The following is a 24293-nucleotide window of genomic DNA, read 5'->3' on the forward strand; positions in this document are numbered from 1 at the left end:
ACACTTATTAGCTACCTTCACACACACCTCACGCTTTATAACACTTATTAGCTACCTTCACACACCTGATGCTTTATAACACTTATTAGCTACCTTCACACACCTGTTACTTTATAACACTTATTAGCTGCCTTCACACACCTGATGCTTTATAACACTTATTAGCTACCTTCACACACCTGATACTTTATAACACTTATTAGCTACCTTCACACACCTGATGCTTTATAACACTTATTAGCAACCTTCACACACCTCACGCTTTATAACACTTATTAGCTACCTTCACACACCTGATGCTTTATAACACTTATTAGCTACCTTCACACACACCTCACGCTTTATAACACTTATTAGCTACCTTCACACACCTGATGCTTTATAACACTTATTAGCTACCTTCACACACCTGATACTTTATAACACTTATTAGCTACCTTCACACACCTGATGCTTTATAACACTTATTAGCTACCTTCACACACCTGATACTTTATAACACTTATTAGCTACCTTCACACACCAGATACTTTATAACACTTATTAGCTACCTTCACACACCTGATGCTTTATAACACTTATGAGCTACCTTCACACAGCTGATGCTTTATAACACTTATTAGCTACCTTCACACACCTGATACTTTATAACACTTATTAGCTACCTTCACACACCTGATACTTTATAACACTTATTAGCTGCCTTCACACACCTGATACTTTATAACACTTATTAGCTACCTTCACACACCTGATACTTTATAACACTTATTAGCTACCTTCACACACCTGATGCTTTATAACACTTATTAGCTACCTTCACACACCTGATACTTTATAACACTTATTAGCTACCTTCACACACCTGATACTGTATAACACTCATTAGCTACCTTCACACACCTGATGCTTTATAACACTTATTAGCTACCTTCACACACCTGATGCTTTATAACACTTATTAGCTGCCTTCACACACCTGATGCTTTATAACACTTATTAGCTACCTTCACACACCTGATGCTTTATAACACTTATTAGCTACCTTCACACACCTGATGCTTTATAACACTTATTAGCAACCTTCACACACCTCACGCTTTATAACACTTATTAGCTACCTTCACACACCTGATGCTTTATAACACTTATTAGCTACCTTCACACACACCTCACGCTTTATAACACTTATTAGCTACCTTCACACACCTGATGCTTTATAACACTTATTAGCTACCTTCACACACCTGTTACTTTATAACACTTATTAGCTGCCTTCACACACCTGATGCTTTATAACACTTATTAGCTACCTTCACACACCTGATACTTTATAACACTTATTAGCTACCTTCACACACCTGATGCTTTATAACACTTATTAGCTACCTTCACACACCTGATACTTTATAACACTTATTAGCTACCTTCACACACCTGATACTTTATAACACTTATTAGCTGCCTTCACACACCTGATACTTTATAACACTAATTAGCAACCTTCACACACCTGATGCTTTATAACACTTATTAGCTACCTTCACACACCTGATGCTTTATAACACTTATTAGCAACCTTCACACACCTGATACTTTATAACACTTATTAGCTACCTTCACACACTTGATACTTACAACACTTATTAGCTACCTTCAAACACCTGATACTTTATAACACTTATTAGCTACCTTCACACACCTGATACTTTATAACACTTATTAGCTACCTTCACACACCTGATGCTTTATAACACTTATTAGCTACCTTCACACACCTGATACTTTATAACACTTATTAGCTACCTTCACACACCAGATACTTTATAACACTTATTAGCTACCTTCACACACCTGATGCTTTATAACACTTATTAGCTACCTTCACACAGCTGATGCTTTATAACACTTATTAGCTACCTTCACACACCTGATACTTTATAACACTTATTAGCTGCCTTCACACACCTGATACTTTATAACACTTATTAGCTACCTTCACACACCTGACACTTTATAACACTTATTAGCTACCTTCACACACCTGATGCTTTATAACACTTATTAGCTACCTTCACACACCTGATACTGTATAACACTCATTAGCTACCTTCACACACCTGATGCTTTATAACACTTATTAGCTACCTTCACACACCACCTGATGCTTTATAACACTTATTAGCTGCCTTCACACACCTGATGCTTTATAACACTTATTAGCTACCTTCACACACCTGTACTTTATAACACTTATTAGCTACCTTCACACACCTGATGCTTTATAACACTTATTAGCTACCCTTCACACACCTGATGCTTTATAACACTTATTAGCTACCTTCACACACCTGATACTTTATAACACTTATTAGCTACCTTCACACACCTGATGCTTTATAACACTTATTAGCTACCTTCACACACCTGATGCTTTATAACACTTATTAGCTACCTTCACACACACCTGATGCTTTATAACACTTATTAGCTACCTTCACACACCTGATGCTTTATAACACTTATTAGCTACCTTCACATACCTGATGCTTTATAACACTTATTAGCTACCTTCACACACCTGATGCTTTATAACACTTATTAGCAACCTTCACACACCTCACGCTTTATAACACTTATTAGCTACCTTCACACATCTGATGCTTTATAACACTTATTAGCTACCTTCACACACACCTCACGCTTTATAACACTTATTAGCTACCTTCACACACCTGATGCTTTATAACACTTATTAGCTACCTTCACACACCTGTTACTTTATAACACTTATTAGCTGCCTTCACACACCTGATGCTTTATAACACTTATTAGCTACCTTCACACACCTGATACTTTATAACACTTATTAGCTACCTTAACACACCTGATGCTTTATAACACTTATTAGCAACCTTCACACACCTCACGCTTTATAACACTTATTAGCTACCTTCACACACCTGATGCTTTATAACACTTATTAGCTACCTTCACACACACCTCACGCTTTATAACACTTATTAGCTACCTTCACACACCTGATGCTTTATCAACACTTATTAGCTACCTTCACACACCTGATACTTTATAACACTTATTAGCTACCTTCACACACCTGATGCTTTATAACACTTATTAGCTACCTTCTACACACCTGATACTTTATAACACTTATTAGCTACCTTCACACACCAGATACTTTATAACACTTATTAGCTACCTTCACACACCTGATGCTTTATAACACTTATTAGCTACCTTCACACAGCTGATGCTTTATAACACTTATTAGCTACCTTCACACACCTGATACTTTATAACACTTATTAGCTACCTTCACACACCTGATACTTTATAACACTTATTAGCTGCCTTCACACACCTGATACTTTATAACACTTATTAGCTACCTTCACACACCTGTTACTTTATAACACTTATTAGCTGCCTTCACACACCTGATGCTTTATAACACTTATTAGCTACCTTCACACACCTGATACTTTATAACACTTATTAGCTACCTTCACACACCTGATGCTTTATAACACTTATTAGCAACCTTCACACACCTCACGCTTTATAACACTTATTAGCTACCTTCACACACCTGATGCTTTATAACACTTATTAGCTACCTTCACACACACCTCACGCTTTATAACACTTATTAGCTACCTTCACACACCTGATGCTTTATAACACTTATTAGCTACCTTCACACACCTGATACTTTATAACACTTATTAGCTACCTTCACACACCTGATGCTTTATAACACTTATTAGCTACCTTCACACACCTGATACTTTATAACACTTATTAGCTACCTTCACACACCAGATACTTTATAACACTTATTAGCTACCTTCACACACCTGATGCTTTATAACACTTATTAGCTACCTTCACACAGCTGATGCTTTATAACACTTATTAGCTACCTTCACACACCTGATACTTTATAACACTTATTAGCTACCTTCACACACCTGATACTTTATAACACTTATTAGCTGCCTTCACACACCTGATACTTTATAACACTTATTAGCTACCTTCACACACCTGATACTTTATAACACTTATTAGCTACCTTCACACACCTGATGCTTTATAACACTTATTAGCTACCTTCACACACCTGATACTTTATAACACTTATTAGCTACCTTCACACACCTGATACTGTATAACACTCATTAGCTACCTTCACACACCTGATGCTTTATAACACTTATTAGCTACCTTCACACACCTGATGCTTTATAACACTTATAAGCTGCCTTCACACACCTGATGCTTTATAACACTTATTAGCTACCTTCACACACCTGATACTTTATAACACTTATTAGCTACCTTCACACACCTGATGCTTTATAACACTTATTAGCTACCTTCACACACCTGATGCTTTATAACACTTATTAGCTACCTTCACACACCTGATACTTTATAACACTTATTAGCTACCTTCACACACCTGATGCTTTATAACACTTATTAGCTACCTTCACACACCTGATGCTTTATAACACTTATTAGCTACCTTCACACACCTGATGCTTTATAACACTTATTAGCTACCTTCACACACCTGATGCTTTATAACACTTATTAGCTACCTTCACACACCTGATGCTTTATAACACTTATTAGCTACCTTCACACACCTGATGCTTTATAACACTTATTAGCAACCTTCACACACCTCACGCTTTATAACACTTATTAGCTACCTTCACACACCTGATGCTTTATAACACTTATTAGCTACCTTCACACACACCTCACGCTTTATAACACTTATTAGCTACCTTCACACACCTGATGCTTTATAACACTTATTAGCTACCTTCACACACCTGTTACTTTATAACACTTATTAGCTGCCTTCACACACCTGATGCTTTATAACACTTATTAGCTACCTTCACACACCTGATACTTTATAACACTTATTAGCTACCTTCACACACCTGATGCTTTATAACACTTATTAGCTACCTTCACACACCTGATACTTTATAACACTTATTAGCTACCTTCACACACCTGATACTTTATAACACTTATTAGCTGCCTTCACACACCTGATACTTTATAACACTTATAAGCTACCTTCACACACCTGATACTTTATAACACTTATTAGCTACCTTCACACACCTGATGCTTTATAACACTTATTAGCTACCTTCACACACCTGATGCTTTATAACACTTATTAGCTACCTTCACACACCTGATGCTTTATAACACTTATTAGCTGCCTTCACACACCTGATGCTTTATAACACTTATTAGCTACCTTCACACACCTGATGCTTTATAACACTTATTAGCTACCTTCACACACCTGATGCTTTATAACACTTATTAGCTACCTTCACACACCTGATACTTTATAACACTTATTAGCTACCTTCACACACCTGATGCTTTATAACACTTATTAGCTACCTTCACACACCTGATGCTTTATAACACTTATTAGCTACCTTCACACACCTGATGCTTTATAACACTTATTAGCTACCTTCACACACCTGATGCTTTATAACACTTATTAGCTACCTTCACACACCTGATGCTTTATAACACTTATTAGCAACCTTCACACACCTCACGCTTTATAACACTTATTAGCTACCTTCACACACCTGATGCTTTATAACACTTATTAGCTACCTTCACACACACCTCACGCTTTATAACACTTATTAGCTACCTTCACACACCTGATGCTTTATAACACTTATTAGCTACCTTCACACACCTGATGCTTTATAACACTTATTAGCTACCTTCACACACACCTGATGCTTTATAACACTTATTAGCTACCTTCACACACCTGATGCTTTATAACACTTATTAGCTACCTTCACACACCTGATACTTTATAACACTTATTAGCTACCTTCACACACCTGATACTGTATAACACTCATTAGCTACCTTCACACACCTGATGCTTTATAACACTTATTAGCTACCTTCACACACCTGATGCTTTATAACACTTATTAGCTGCCTTCACACACCTGATGCTTTATAACACTTATTAGCTACCTTCACACACCTGATACTTTATAACACTTATTAGCTACCTTCACACACCTGATGCTTTATAACACTTATTAGCTACCTTCACACACCTGATACTTTATAACACTTATTAGCTACCTTCACACACCTGATGCTTTATAACACTTATTAGCTACCTTCACACACCTGATGCTTTATAACACTTATTAGCTACCTTCACACACCTGATACTTTATAACACTTATTAGCTACCTTCACACACCTGATGCTTTATAACACGTATTAGCTACCTTCACACACCTGATGCTTTATAACACTTATTAGCTACCTTCACACACCTGATGCTTTATAACACTTATTAGCTACCTTCACACACCTGATGCTTTATAACACTTATTAGCTACCTTCACACACCTGATGCTTTATAACACTTATTAGCTACCTTCACACACCTGATGCTTTATAACACTTATTAGCAACCTTCACACACCTCACGCTTTATAACACTTATTAGCTACCTTCACACACCTGATGCTTTATAACACTTATTAGCTACCTTCACACACACCTCACGCTTTATAACACTTATTAGCTACCTTCACACACCTGATGCTTTATAACACTTATTAGCTACCTTCACACACCTGTTACTTTATAACACTTATTAGCTGCCTTCACACACCTGATGCTTTATAACACTTATTAGCTACCTTCACACACCTGATACTGTATAACACTCATTAGCTACCTTCACACACCTGATGCTTTATAACACTTATTAGCTACCTTCACACACCTGATGCTTTATAACACTTATTAGCTGCCTTCACACACCTGATGCTTTATAACACTTATTAGCTAACTTCACACACCTGATACTTTATAACACTTATTAGCTACCTTCACACACCTGATGCTTTATAACACTTATTAGCTACCTTCACACACCTGATGCTTTATAACACTTATTAGCTACCTTCACACACCTGATACTTTATAACACTTATTAGCTACCTTCACACACCTGATGCTTTATAACACTTATTAGCTACCTTCACACACCTGATGCTTTATAACACTTATTAGCTACCTTCACACACCTGATGCTTTATAACACTTATTAGCTACCTTCACACACCTGATGCTTTATAACACTTATTAGCTACCTTCACACACCTGATGCTTTATAACACTTATTAGCTACCTTCACACACCTGATGCTTTATAACACTTATTAGCAACCTTCACACACCTCACGCTTTATAACACTTATTAGCTACCTTCACACACCTGATGCTTTATAACACTTATTAGCTACCTTCACACACACCTCACGCTTTATAACACTTATTAGCTACCTTCACACACCTGATGCTTTATAACACTTATTAGCTACCTTCACACACCTGTTACTTTATAACACTTATTAGCTGCCTTCACACACCTGATGCTTTATAACACTTATTAGCTACCTTCACACACCTGATACTTTATAACACTTATTAGCTACCTTCACACACCTGATGCTTTATAACACTTATTAGCAACCTTCACACACCTCACGCTTTATAACACTTATTAGCTACCTTCACACACCTGATGCTTTATAACACTTATTAGCTACCTTCACACACACCTCACGCTTTATAACACTTATTAGCTACCTTCACACACCTGATGCTTTATAACACTTATTAGCTACCTTCACACACCTGATACTTTATAACACTTATTAGCTACCTTCACACACCTGATGCTTTATAACACTTATTAGCTACCTTCACACACCTGATACTTTATAACACTTATTAGCTACCTTCACACACCAGATACTTTATAACACTTATTAGCTACCTTCACACACCTGATGCTTTATAACACTTATGAGCTACCTTCACACAGCTGATGCTTTATAACACTTATTAGCTACCTTCACACACCTGATACTTTATAACACTTATTAGCTACCTTCACACACCTGATACTTTATAACACTTATTAGCTGCCTTCACACACCTGATACTTTATAACACTTATTAGCTACCTTCACACACCTGATACTTTATAACACTTATTAGCTACCTTCACACACCTGATGCTTTATAACACTTATTAGCTACCTTCACACACCTGATACTTTATAACACTTATTAGCTACCTTCACACACCTGATACTGTATAACACTCATTAGCTACCTTCACACACCTGATGCTTTATAACACTTATTAGCTACCTTCACACACCTGATGCTTTATAACACTTATTAGCTGCCTTCACACACCTGATGCTTTATAACACTTATTAGCTACCTTCACACACCTGATGCTTTATAACACTTATTAGCTACCTTCACACACCTGATGCTTTATAACACTTATTAGCAACCTTCACACACCTCACGCTTTATAACACTTATTAGCTACCTTCACACACCTGATGCTTTATAACACTTATTAGCTACCTTCACACACACCTCACGCTTTATAACACTTATTAGCTACCTTCACACACCTGATGCTTTATAACACTTATTAGCTACCTTCACACACCTGTTACTTTATAACACTTATTAGCTGCCTTCACACACCTGATGCTTTATAACACTTATTAGCTACCTTCACACACCTGATACTTTATAACACTTATTAGCTACCTTCACACACCTGATGCTTTATAACACTTATTAGCTACCTTCACACACCTGATACTTTATAACACTTATTAGCTACCTTCACACACCTGATACTTTATAACACTTATTAGCTGCCTTCACACACCTGATACTTTATAACACTAATTAGCAACCTTCACACACCTGATGCTTTATAACACTTATTAGCTACCTTCACACACCTGATGCTTTATAACACTTATTAGCAACCTTCACACACCTGATACTTTATAACACTTATTAGCTACCTTCACACACTTGATACTTACAACACTTATTAGCTACCTTCAAACACCTGATACTTTATAACACTTATTAGCTACCTTCACACACCTGATACTTTATAACACTTATTAGCTACCTTCACACACCTGATGCTTTATAACACTTATTAGCTACCTTCACACACCTGATACTTTATAACACTTATTAGCTACCTTCACACACCAGATACTTTATAACACTTATTAGCTACCTTCACACACCTGATGCTTTATAACACTTATTAGCTACCTTCACACAGCTGATGCTTTATAACACTTATTAGCTACCTTCACACACCTGATACTTTATAACACTTATTAGCTGCCTTCACACACCTGATACTTTATAACACTTATTAGCTACCTTCACACACCTGACACTTTATAACACTTATTAGCTACCTTCACACACCTGATGCTTTATAACACTTATTAGCTACCTTCACACACCTGATACTGTATAACACTCATTAGCTACCTTCACACACCTGATGCTTTATAACACTTATTAGCTACCTTCACACACCTGATGCTTTATAACACTTATTAGCTGCCTTCACACACCTGATGCTTTATAACACTTATTAGCTACCTTCACACACCTGATACTTTATAACACTTATTAGCTACCTTCACACACCTGATGCTTTATAACACTTATTAGCTACCTTCACACACCTGATGCTTTATAACACTTATTAGCTACCTTCACACACCTGATACTTTATAACACTTATTAGCTACCTTCACACACCTGATGCTTTATAACACTTATTAGCTACCTTCACACACCTGATGCTTTATAACACTTATTAGCTACCTTCACACACCTGATGCTTTATAACACTTATTAGCTACCTTCACACACCTGATGCTTTATAACACTTATTAGCTACCTTCACATACCTGATGCTTTATAACACTTATTAGCTACCTTCACACACCTGATGCTTTATAACACTTATTAGCAACCTTCACACACCTCACGCTTTATAACACTTATTAGCTACCTTCACACATCTGATGCTTTATAACACTTATTAGCTACCTTCACACACACCTCACGCTTTATAACACTTATTAGCTACCTTCACACACCTGATGCTTTATAACACTTATTAGCTACCTTCACACACCTGTTACTTTATAACACTTATTAGCTGCCTTCACACACCTGATGCTTTATAACACTTATTAGCTACCTTCACACACCTGATACTTTATAACACTTATTAGCTACCTTAACACACCTGATGCTTTATAACACTTATTAGCAACCTTCACACACCTCACGCTTTATAACACTTATTAGCTACCTTCACACACCTGATGCTTTATAACACTTATTAGCTACCTTCACACACACCTCACGCTTTATAACACTTATTAGCTACCTTCACACACCTGATGCTTTATAACACTTATTAGCTACCTTCACACACCTGATACTTTATAACACTTATTAGCTACCTTCACACACCTGATGCTTTATAACACTTATTAGCTACCTTCACACACCTGATACTTTATAACACTTATTAGCTACCTTCACACACCAGATACTTTATAACACTTATTAGCTACCTTCACACACCTGATGCTTTATAACACTTATTAGCTACCTTCACACAGCTGATGCTTTATAACACTTATTAGCTACCTTCACACACCTGATACTTTATAACACTTATTAGCTACCTTCACACACCTGATACTTTATAACACTTATTAGCTGCCTTCACACACCTGATACTTTATAACACTTATTAGCTACCTTCACACACCTGTTACTTTATAACACTTATTAGCTGCCTTCACACACCTGATGCTTTATAACACTTATTAGCTACCTTCACACACCTGATACTTTATAACACTTATTAGCTACCTTCACACACCTGATGCTTTATAACACTTATTAGCAACCTTCACACACCTCACGCTTTATAACACTTATTAGCTACCTTCACACACCTGATGCTTTATAACACTTATTAGCTACCTTCACACACACCTCACGCTTTATAACACTTATTAGCTACCTTCACACACCTGATGCTTTATAACACTTATTAGCTACCTTCACACACCTGATACTTTATAACACTTATTAGCTACCTTCACACACCTGATGCTTTATAACACTTATTAGCTACCTTCACACACCTGATACTTTATAACACTTATTAGCTACCTTCACACACCAGATACTTTATAACACTTATTAGCTACCTTCACACACCTGATGCTTTATAACACTTATTAGCTACCTTCACACAGCTGATGCTTTATAACACTTATTAGCTACCTTCACACACCTGATACTTTATAACACTTATTAGCTACCTTCACACACCTGATACTTTATAACACTTATTAGCTGCCTTCACACACCTGATACTTTATAACACTTATTAGCTACCTTCACACACCTGATACTTTATAACACTTATTAGCTACCTTCACACACCTGATGCTTTATAACACTTATTAGCTACCTTCACACACCTGATACTTTATAACACTTATTAGCTACCTTCACACACCTGATACTGTATAACACTCATTAGCTACCTTCACACACCTGATGCTTTATAACACTTATTAGCTACCTTCACACACCTGATGCTTTATAACACTTATAAGCTGCCTTCACACACCTGATGCTTTATAACACTTATTAGCTACCTTCACACACCTGATACTTTATAACACTTATTAGCTACCTTCACACACCTGATGCTTTATAACACTTATTAGCTACCTTCACACACCTGATGCTTTATAACACTTATTAGCTACCTTCACACACCTGATACTTTATAACACTTATTAGCTACCTTCACACACCTGATGCTTTATAACACTTATTAGCTACCTTCACACACCTGATGCTTTATAACACTTATTAGCTACCTTCACACACCTGATGCTTTATAACACTTATTAGCTACCTTCACACACCTGATGCTTTATAACACTTATTAGCTACCTTCACACACCTGATGCTTTATAACACTTATTAGCTACCTTCACACACCTGATGCTTTATAACACTTATTAGCAACCTTCACACACCTCACGCTTTATAACACTTATTAGCTACCTTCACACACCTGATGCTTTATAACACTTATTAGCTACCTTCACACACACCTCACGCTTTATAACACTTATTAGCTACCTTCACACACCTGATGCTTTATAACACTTATTAGCTACCTTCACACACCTGTTACTTTATAACACTTATTAGCTGCCTTCACACACCTGATGCTTTATAACACTTATTAGCTACCTTCACACACCTGATACTTTATAACACTTATTAGCTACCTTCACACACCTGATGCTTTATAACACTTATTAGCTACCTTCACACACCTGATACTTTATAACACTTATTAGCTACCTTCACACACCTGATACTTTATAACACTTATTAGCTGCCTTCACACACCTGATACTTTATAACACTTATAAGCTACCTTCACACACCTGATACTTTATAACACTTATTAGCTACCTTCACACACCTGATGCTTTATAACACTTATTAGCTACCTTCACACACCTGATGCTTTATAACACTTATTAGCTACCTTCACACACCTGATGCTTTATAACACTTATTAGCTGCCTTCACACACCTGATGCTTTATAACACTTATTAGCTACCTTCACACACCTGATGCTTTATAACACTTATTAGCTACCTTCACACACCTGATGCTTTATAACACTTATTAGCTACCTTCACACACCTGATACTTTATAACACTTATTAGCTACCTTCACACACCTGATGCTTTATAACACTTATTAGCTACCTTCACACACCTGATGCTTTATAACACTTATTAGCTACCTTCACACACCTGATGCTTTATAACACTTATTAGCTACCTTCACACACCTGATGCTTTATAACACTTATTAGCTACCTTCACACACCTGATGCTTTATAACACTTATTAGCAACCTTCACACACCTCACGCTTTATAACACTTATTAGCTACCTTCACACACCTGATGCTTTATAACACTTATTAGCTACCTTCACACACACCTCACGCTTTATAACACTTATTAGCTACCTTCACACACCTGATGCTTTATAACACTTATTAGCTACCTTCACACACCTGATGCTTTATAACACTTATTAGCTACCTTCACACACACCTGATGCTTTATAACACTTATTAGCTACCTTCACACACCTGATGCTTTATAACACTTATTAGCTACCTTCACACACCTGATACTTTATAACACTTATTAGCTACCTTCACACACCTGATACTGTATAACACTCATTAGCTACCTTCACACACCTGATGCTTTATAACACTTATTAGCTACCTTCACACACCTGATGCTTTATAACACTTATTAGCTGCCTTCACACACCTGATGCTTTATAACACTTATTAGCTACCTTCACACACCTGATACTTTATAACACTTATTAGCTACCTTCACACACCTGATGCTTTATAACACTTATTAGCTACCTTCACACACCTGATACTTTATAACACTTATTAGCTACCTTCACACACCTGATGCTTTATAACACTTATTAGCTACCTTCACACACCTGATGCTTTATAACACTTATTAGCTACCTTCACACACCTGATACTTTATAACACTTATTAGCTACCTTCACACACCTGATGCTTTATAACACGTATTAGCTACCTTCACACACCTGATGCTTTATAACACTTATTAGCTACCTTCACACACCTGATGCTTTATAACACTTATTAGCTACCTTCACACACCTGATGCTTTATAACACTTATTAGCTACCTTCACACACCTGATGCTTTATAACACTTATTAGCTACCTTCACACACCTGATGCTTTATAACACTTATTAGCAACCTTCACACACCTCACGCTTTATAACACTTATTAGCTACCTTCACACACCTGATGCTTTATAACACTTATTAGCTACCTTCACACACACCTCACGCTTTATAACACTTATTAGCTACCTTCACACACCTGATGCTTTATAACACTTATTAGCTACCTTCACACACCTGTTACTTTATAACACTTATTAGCTGCCTTCACACACCTGATGCTTTATAACACTTATTAGCTACCTTCACACACCTGATACTTTATAACACTTATTAGCTACCTTCACACACCTGATGCTTTATAACACTTATTAGCTACCTTCACACACCTGATACTTTATAACACTTATTAGCTACCTTCACACACCTGATACTTTATAACACTTATTAGCTGCCTTCACACACCTGATACTTTATAACACTTATTAGCTACCTTCACACACCTGATACTTTATAACACTTATTAGCTACCTTCACACACCTGATGCTTTATAACACTTATTAGCTACCTTCACACACCTGATGCTTTATAACACTTATTAGCTACCTTCACACACCTGATGCTTTATAACACTTATTAGCTGCCTTCACACACCTGATGCTTTATAACACTTATTAGCTACCTTCACACACCTGATGCTTTATAACACTTATTAGCTACCTTCACACACCTGATGCTTTATAACACTTATTAGCTACCTTCACACACCTGATACTTTATAACACTTATTAGCTACCTTCACACACCTGATGCTTTATAACACTTATTAGCTACCTTCACACACCTGATGCTTTATAACACTTATTAGCTACCTTCACACACCTGATGCTTTATAACACTTATTAGCTACCTTCACACACCTGATGCTTTATAACACTTATTAGCTACCTTCACACACCTGATGCTTTATAACACTTATTAGCTACCTTCACACACCTGATGCTTTATAACACTTATTAGCAACCTTCACACACCTCACGCTTTATAACACTTATTAGCTACCTTCACACACCTGATGCTTTATAACACTTATTAGCTACCTTCACACACACCTCACGCTTTATAACACTTATTAGCTACCTTCACACACCTGATGCTTTATAACACTTATTAGCTACCTTCACACACCTGATGCTTTATAACACTTATTAGCTACCTTCACACACACCTGATGCTTTATAACACTTATTAGCTACCTTCACACACCTGATGCTTTATAACACTTATTAGCTACCTTCACACACCTGATACTTTATAACACTTATTAGCTACCTTCACACACACCTCACGCTTTATAACACTTATTAGCTACCTTCACACACCTGATGCTTTATAACACTTATTAGCTACCTTCACACACCTGATGCTTTATAACACTTATTAGCTACCTTCACACACACCTGATGCTTTATAACACTTATTAGCTACCTTCACACACCTGATGCTTTATAACACTTATTAGCTACCTTCACACACCTGATACTTTATAACACTTATTAGCTACCTTCACACACCTGATACTTTATAACACTTATTAGCTACCTTCACACACCTGATACTTTATAACACTTATTAGCTACCTTCACATACCTGATGCTTTATAACACTTATTAGCTACCTTCACACACCTGATGCTTTATAACACTTCACTGTCACTCTTTTTCGTGTCATGCCCTGGGGAGGTCTTTGGCTGTGCTGTTCTTTGGGGTGCCCTGCACCCCAGATGGTGAACCCCAGAGTGTTAGGGACCTGCTCGACAAGGTGACCTGGACGCTGGGGGGCAGGCCCGTATCATTGGTCAGTGATATGCTAACTACCTCTGAAATTCTATTTAATGACATAATACATTTAAATTTGAACAGTAATGATGGCATAGTGCATCTGCAATTTCTCTTCCTGAGTATATGCACATTATACTTTTTAATAACATCGCCAGCATCTCAAATTTTATTGGTAGAGAGGCCCACACAATTTAGTTGCCCTGGGCCCCCCACAAACCTTAATCTGGCCCTATGTCTCAGTAATGTTTCCTATTGAATGGACTGTCTGCGTTATCATCAACATCAGTCTGGGCCAAAAAAGTTTGTGTCCGTTATATTTGAAGGTGACAAATGCTCCTTAAGTGCCTGATTCAGGGGTGCACGCTAACTGCACGCAAAGCCAATATGCACACAGTTGGCCGATGTTGGAAGTACTGCGTATGCGTCCGAGTCGCACTACGCATAAGTTCCTATGGTAACCACATGGAGAAGCTGAACTAATTTGGATGCAGGGAGAGTGGATTTTAGTGGGCATTACTGGGTGGTAATAGTCAGGTGCGGGCGTGCTGTGGGCTGGTGTAAGTTTCGATGGTGCACAATGTTGCGTATAAAGAGTGCGCACCAAGACGGATTTGCAATCCTGCAAGTGGGCATCTCATATTGAACAAATATGGCCGCACCACATGGGCGTCAACCTCTGAATCAGACCCTTATTGCTTATAGCAACTGGCTAAAAGAATCCACCACTTACAAAGTGAGTGTTACGTAATGCATGAGTAGGTAGACATGACATTTCTGGAAGTAAGCAGACTTGTTCAAAGCCCAGTGGGTAGTTGTAGCGAACCTCCCAAAATTAACGGTAGAAGCGCTGAGAGTATTAGGGTCAGCCCGAGGCATAGCCACGCCCTTAATAGTCTGTGGTCACACCCACTACAGCGTCCATCATAGCTTATCCATGGGAGCGCTATATGCATGACAGGTGGTGGCCACGCATCCATTCCCCAATTGGCTACATGCTGTATAGTAGCAGGGCCTGGAATTTTCCATGGCAGCCCTGCATTTAGACACAGAAATAGGAAAAATCCAAACCCAGCCTCTATATGCCAAGAAAGCTCTGCTTTTTGGCAAAACTCTGCCATGTTCAAGGTACACGAACAAGGGCCGTTTCAATAGAAGTTAAGACAGTTGGAAATTATGGTTGTAGGCAAGTGCAGATAAGTGTAAGCAGGCAAGCACGGCAATACTTCAGCACGCTCAAAGCTCCCGCCAGTCAAACAGCTGTAACATATGAATTATTTTGTTTGACTCTACTTTAATTAGGGAGAAACAAAACTAGTTATAATACTTATTTGTGCTTAATAGCTGTCTGCAGTTTTGACTTGCAGAGACTCGTATTCTATGACACTTTATGGACAGCTAAAGAGACGGCTTAATTATATACAAACTAGGATTGATTAGTTGGAGTTTTATTACACTTCCGTTAGAGCACTAATTAAACACAATGTACTGTAAATAATATAGCTGTGCTGGTGATCAGGCAGGCTTATCTTGCTCATTGCCATTCACTCGGATAGTCATGGAAATGCACTTTCAGTAATGGTGATCAGTCTGATTTACATTCTGCCAGGTTGAGGGGATAAATAAGTATTTTGATGGGTGATCAGATGGGATATGTGAGCGGGGAGGCAAAATTCAAATAGGCTTTGCTACCCACATACAGTATGATCGGAATCGGTATGATTTACTGCCTGACCCATGCCCGGCGGTTGGAATACTGACAGCGGCATCCCGGCAGAGGAGGAAATCCCGATCGTCAAAGGTAAGAATATACTAACCTATTTCTACCCCATAACCCTAACCCTCCCTTAGGAGTGCCTAACCCTAACCTTCCCCCCCAGTGCCTAACCCTAATCCCCCCTCTAAGTGCCTAAACCTAACCCCCCTTCCCCGCCGCCTAAACCTAAGTCCCCCGGGGGGTGCCTATACCTAAGTCCCCCCCGGGGGTGCCTAATGTAAACCCCCCCTTCCCCTAGCCTAAACCTAACCTCCCTGGGGGGGCCTAACCCAAAGTCCCACCCGGGAACCCTAAACCTAACCCTTTCTTCCCCGAGGCTATCCGCGCTCGGCGCCCGGCATCCCTTTGATCGGAATGCCAGGCGTCGGGCTCCCAGCGTATGTCTAATGACAGGCATATCGACACCTGTCTTTAGACCCTGGCCAGGATATGACAGTCGGGAAGCCGGCTGTCGGGATTAGGTCCGCCGGCTTCCTGACTGCATAACATATGATCAAATGCTGCTTCCTAGTGGCAAGTTTTTGAATGTTCCAATACTTGTTCCATAAAAAAAAATATTTTAATGCTTTGCGCATATTTAAAATGACTGTACAGCATGTGCGGCACCTTAGTTGGCCAAATTGACTGAGCTATCCCAAACTGGGCCAACACTGTTGCATATGTGGGCTTTTCTTAACCAGTGATCACCAATTCCAAAAAAATCATTCTGAGTTTTATCTTTCAAGCATAATAAATGCTGGTAAATGAAATGGATGCAGATTCATTCACTCAATTAGAACTGGTTGTACATACATTTTTGTGATATAAATATAATCGTCTCCTTCTTGAACATGTGCACCAACGCCTGTCTGCATCTGGATTTGAGAGTATCTTATGCTTTTTGTTAGTCGTATTTTTTCACGGATGCTGGAGGCCTGATGTAAAGTCACTTTATGATGATAATGACTCAGACCGCACCAACTAGCTGATTTTGATTGGCTGCTTATGTATTGACCTCTACCGATTTTAGTACTTCGTTCCTAAGCATTACGGCTATATTATAATCAAGTAGTCCAGGAATGGCCAACCTGTGGCTCTCCAGCTGTTGTAAAACTACAAGTCCCAGCATGCACTGCTTCAGTTTTGCTATTAAGGAATGCTAAAACTGTGGTAGGGCATGCTGGGGTGTGTAGTTTCACAACAGCTGGAGAGCCACAGATTGTCCAGGCCTGAAGTGGTCTATCCGGATAACTTATTTGTTTCTTTTTCCGTTTGAACTATTGCAGGAAATATAATTTCCTTTGGATTTTTAATGAAGTCGACATCTTTGTGATGTCATGACCTTTTTCATAGAAATGTTATTTATTTATTAACAGTTTCTTATATAGCGCAGCATATTCCATTGCGCTTTACAGTTGGAACATTAATAGAACAAAACTGGGTAATAACAGACAGATATATAGGTAGGAAGGCCCTGCTCGCAAGCTTACAATCTATATAGAAATTTGACTTTTTAATTTATTAACAGCCATGATAATGTTCTCTCACATTTTATGACTTATCGTTACATTATATTGTGTATGAATAGAGCAATATGACTCGCATTTTCTACTAACTCTATCAAGCCGCACATAGGACTTACATATATCCATTCGTCTGCCTGATGGAAGCCGCTTTACATCACCATAAGGGCTCCCAGAACTTTGCTATAGACAGAGAGAGAGTCATTGTTTTAAATAAGTATCCTTTTCCCTTGTCACTACAGTATTGTACCATAAATCTACTGTACATTCTCTTTATCCATACAAACCAATTGAGAGCAGACCTCTGTCATTATTGGTACTTTGATATATACTACAGAATTGAGACCCGTCATTCCAGTAATCTGAAAGATGTCAGATTAACCATTTCAACACATCACCTGATCCCTTGTTACTTTTTTCAGCCGCACCACCTGGAATCTTTCTTCCAGTTCTGCCATGTCTCCTAACCCCCCCTTTTGTGCATTACACTGACATCGCCCAACCTAGGGCCTGATTGAGTGTCGCACACAGGTCCCAATGTGGCCGCATCTAGTAAAAAACGGATGCGCTGTAGCGTACATGTGCATATTGGCGTACCTCCAGGTGGACGGATCACCGATATTTCTCTCCACCTATGAAATGGACGGTTTTGGGGTGTTAAATGGGCGGTAATTGGATGCGCACATTTAAGAGAAATGTACTCCATATTCTGTTGGGCATATGCCAAGTCAACACCTGTTTGATTCATAACTCTTGCGCCTGGCGTGGGGTAGGTGTAAGTGCCTATACTAGTGATGACGGAATCGGTATGAAATACCGCCGGCCGCATGGTTTGATTCCCCACAGGTTAGTAATAACTAACCTAACCTAACCCCCCCTAACCCTAACCCTCCTTAGGGGTGCCTAACCCTAACCTCCCCCCCAAGTGCCTAACCCTAATCCCCCCTGTAAGTGCCTAACACTGCAAGAGGACAGCCGCGAGGAGGGAAGGGTTAGGTTTAGCGCACCTGGGGAGGACTTAGGGTTAGGAAACCTCCCGGAAGGGTTAGGCTAGGGGGAGGGAGGGTTAGGGTTAGGCACCTCGGGGGGGTCTTAGGGTTAGGCACCCCCCCGGGGGACTTAGGTTTAGGCAGCGGGGAAGGGGGGGCCCTTCCCTGCTGACTAAACCTAAGTCCCCTGGGGGGTGCCTAACCCTAAGTCCCCCCCTGGGGTGCCTAACCCTAACCCTCCCTCCCCCTAGCCTAACCCTCCTGGGAAGGGGGCCCTTCCTCGCTGCCTAAATCTAAGTCCCCCGGGGGGGGTGCCTAACCCTAACCCTCCCTCCTCGCGACGCCCGGCATCCCTTCGATAGGGATGCCGGGCGCCTGTCTCCCGGCGTCGGGAAAATGACAGGCGTTTAGATATAGACACCTGTCACTTAACCCACGCCGGGATAAAGCAGTCGGGAAGCCGGCTGTCGGGATCACGTCAGCCGGTTTCTCGATTGCATCCCAGTGATGACGTCTGTGCCAGTGGATGGAGCAAGCCGGGCATATGCCTGAGCTTTAAGATGTACACATACCCGCACTAGCATTCTGTTTGCTAGCAATTCACATTCCAAATGCGTCCGCATTCTGACCTGCGTGCGTGTCAGAATACCATTTAATCCCTTTTTAACCCTTTCCACCACATCACTCCCAGCATATCATCTAACCTTTTACACAACACTAACAACCCCCCCACCCCCTCCTCTGAATGGCTCACTGCTCTGTGCCGCAGAATTTATCACAGAACTGCCAATTAAATAATATGAGAGATTGTAGCTGAACTCAAATGGAGGCAATAAAGTAGCTGAGTTATAAATAGCCCTCGGAGCTGTCCGGTAGATCCTGATTTGATTTACAAGGTCAGAAAATAAAGTCCTGCTCTGAATTTATTTTACCACAATTGGAAATAGAGTAAGTCCTTATTTAGACCCATGTTGAGGTCTTGTCAGAGTATCTGTGAGAATACAAATATACTGTATCACTAACCGTCCTTCATGTATAACACCACCAAAGCTGGGCATCGGTATAATACCCTACTGTATTGCAGATGGAGATTGCTGCGGACACGTAGGTTGCATTAAGTACAATGCACAGTGTATATTTTATTTGTAGCTATGATAAAGGCATCTGGAATCCAGAGTGTAACCAGAATAATGCAGACGTACCTATTACGTTTTTGCATAACAGAATTGATTTACTGCACGTTAACAGAACCAGTTAACGTACAGGTTTGCAGAGATTGTCATTCAGTATAAATGAGCCTATATCCCTGTCTCGTACACACTCATCTGCATTCTGGATCTGGAATGTGTCTGTGTAATTCATTCTGCAATTGCTATTACAGGACTGCCAGTCTGACTGCAAATGTGCATGCTGTAATATTGGCTCTTGCAGAATGTACTTTATTTATTTATTTATTTATTACCAGTTATTTCTATCGCGCACACATATTCCGCAGCACTTTACAGAGAATATTTGGCCACTCACATCAGTCCCTGCCCCAGTGGAGCTTACAATCTATGTTCCCTACCACATGCACACACATACACAGTAGGGTTAATTTTTGATGGGAGCCTATTAACTTACCAGTATATTTTTGGAGTGTGGGAGGAAACTGGAGCACCTGGAGGAAACCCACGCAAGCACAGGGAGAATATACAAACTCTGCACAGTTAGGGCTGTGGTGGGATTCGAACCCACAACCTCAGTGCTGTGAGGCAGTAATGCTAGCCATTACACCGTCTGACTTTAGTGCAACGCTCTTCAGTACGTTACATTTTTCGGATTTTTCCTAACATACAGCCTATAGCTACATTTAATCATGAGGGTGCCGGGACATTGGGACTATATCTATTGTGACTTCTTTTTTTTTTTATTGTTAGTATTGGTTGAAAAGCGATTTTCTTTATGGAAATACAAAATACTCACGTAAAGCAGCAAAAGGCACCATATTACCAAGTATACTGTAGGCCAACACCCTGGTTCCCATCATCTCTGAGGTCTTAGCAAATTCTTTTTCAGAAAACTGCTCTGTGGCATCTGCTAAAAAGGAGGGCACATTTTCCACCTGGTCCCAGATTTAAACACTCTGGCACCCGGCAACAAAATCTTTCCCCCAGTGAGCAAGGGACACCCACAGTCTTCTCAGCTCATCCCATCAGAAGATGGCAAGTTTGCATCCCTACAGGTGCCACCAGGGGCGCCGAGAGGGGGGGAGCAGGTACAAATTACCCGGGCCCAGGCTTGCTGGAGGGGCCCAGTGGGGGCCCTGGTCCGGCACCGCCCCCCCCCCCTCCCTCCTACATCACAGCAGCCCAGCACACGCTGCTGTATGCTGGGCTGCAGTGGGAGATTGCTCGCAGCAGCTGGAGCAGTCTCCTATGCCTATGGGGGGAGCGATCATGCTGATCGTGACCCCCATTGGCTGTGCGCCAGGCTGAGGGGGCTCACAGTGCCCCCCTCCCAGTGAAGCGGCGCTGCTAAAATGTTTTTTTTATTCTGTGTTTTTTTCCTAAGGGGACGTGGCCACGCCTCCCCTGATTAGGCCATGCCCCCTGTCACCCGGGCCCGCCGCAGCTCTTGGCTGCCCTGGGTGCCACAATCTACATGGAAATCTATGCAAGAATAAACTCAAGTGGTAAATGCACTCTGGAAGGCTTATGTTTGCGCTTTTATCAGTGCTGGATTCCTACTAGACATGTGAGGCAGGTTCCTACTAGTAGGGATGAGCGCCAACCCCCGTGTTTTGGTTTTGGATCTGTATCTCCTTCAAGGTTTTGGATCTGGATTTGGTTTTGCAAAACCACCCTCAAGTGTTTTGGTTTTGGATCTGGATTTTTTAAATAAAAAATAGATAAAAAGTTTTAAAAACAGCTAAAATCATGTAATTTGTGCAATCCAAAACACGAAATTCGGATTTAAAATCAAAAAGATCAGAAATGCAACCCGGATTTACCCGGATCTCCTCAGGAGATTAGAAGAACCGCGGGTGGATTCAGATTTCTGGAGAACCGAACCGCACATCTCTAGTTCCTAGGGACGGCATTATCTGGGGGCGGCATAGCTGTCCCCCTACATCAAAGCTTTCCAGTGCCTTAATTAAGGAGTGGGTCTCAGGAGTAGTGGCAGTTCTAGGGGCGGGAAAGCAGGTCTACCGCCCGGGGCGCTGTGGCCTGAGGGAGTGGCCACATTCACCCTGCCGGCACCGTCCAATCTGACGGCACCCATCATATTTACAAACTTCAGCGGCCGTGGCACCATTTGTTCCCTCCCACTGAGAGTCCCAATCTCCCAGAATGCTGGTGCGCATGGCATTCTAGGAGAGGCCACGTGCAAGAGAGGATGGAGGGGCAGTAGCAAGGAGGAGGGACCCATCTGCCTTCACAAGGTAAAAATTAGGTAATTAGTGTCTACTTAAGTGTCCACACTGGGTGCTAGAAAATAGCTGAGGATTTCTACCCCTATACATCCGCTTGTCAGAGCCGCCATCATCACTATTAATACACATTTACACCATCCCTATCCTGGGTCATCACAAAAATGGTCGACGCATGTTTTTTTTAGGGTTAGGTTTAGGATTAGGCACTAACCCCTACAGTTAGGGTTAGCACTTACCCCGACGGTTAGGGTTAGGCTCCAGGAGGGAGGGTTAGGGTTAGGCACTTACCAGCGGGTTAGGCACTAGAACTTCTAGTGTGGTTAGGGTCAGGCACCTACCCCAACGGTTAGGGTTAAGCACCAGGAGGGAGGGTTAGGGTTATGGTGAAGATTTGGGTTAGAAAAAAACAAAACACATGTGTCAACTATTTCTTATATCGATCTTTTGACCATGTCGACCATTTGTACATGCCGACCCTATTACGTGTCGACATTTGGTGTGTCAACCTTTTGTCCCTGTCGACCTTTTGTCCCTGTCGAGCTATTGACTATCTAACATCTGGTGTCTATCTAGACGCTGTCGACCTTTTTACTGTAGACATTTCAATCCACATCCCCTTCAACCAATGTAATAAAACCTTCAAACTCACAAAAGCAACACATGTAATAAAAGAATAAATCCAATTCTAATATCCACTTACCATCAATATTATAGGGGCCTATTCATCAAACGATAAATGGCCTGGTAACCATGTGGAAACGCTAGCCTCTGCATATTTAAGTTACCGGGCCATTCATCATCAGGGATCTGATAGAACCCCTTGATATTCAGCAAACTCCGAAAACTGAAAGTTTTCGGAGTTTGCTGCCGAGAACAAGCGCCATCTTCAGACGGCGCTTGTTCTCGGATCCCAGGGATGCGAAGAGTGATCCGAGCGGATCCCTCCGCCGCCTC

The sequence above is a fragment of the Taudactylus pleione genome, unplaced genomic scaffold, assembly GCF_031769625.1.
Source record: "Taudactylus pleione unplaced genomic scaffold, aTauple2 ptg000070l, whole genome shotgun sequence".
Taxonomy (NCBI): domain Eukaryota; kingdom Metazoa; phylum Chordata; class Amphibia; order Anura; family Myobatrachidae; genus Taudactylus; species Taudactylus pleione.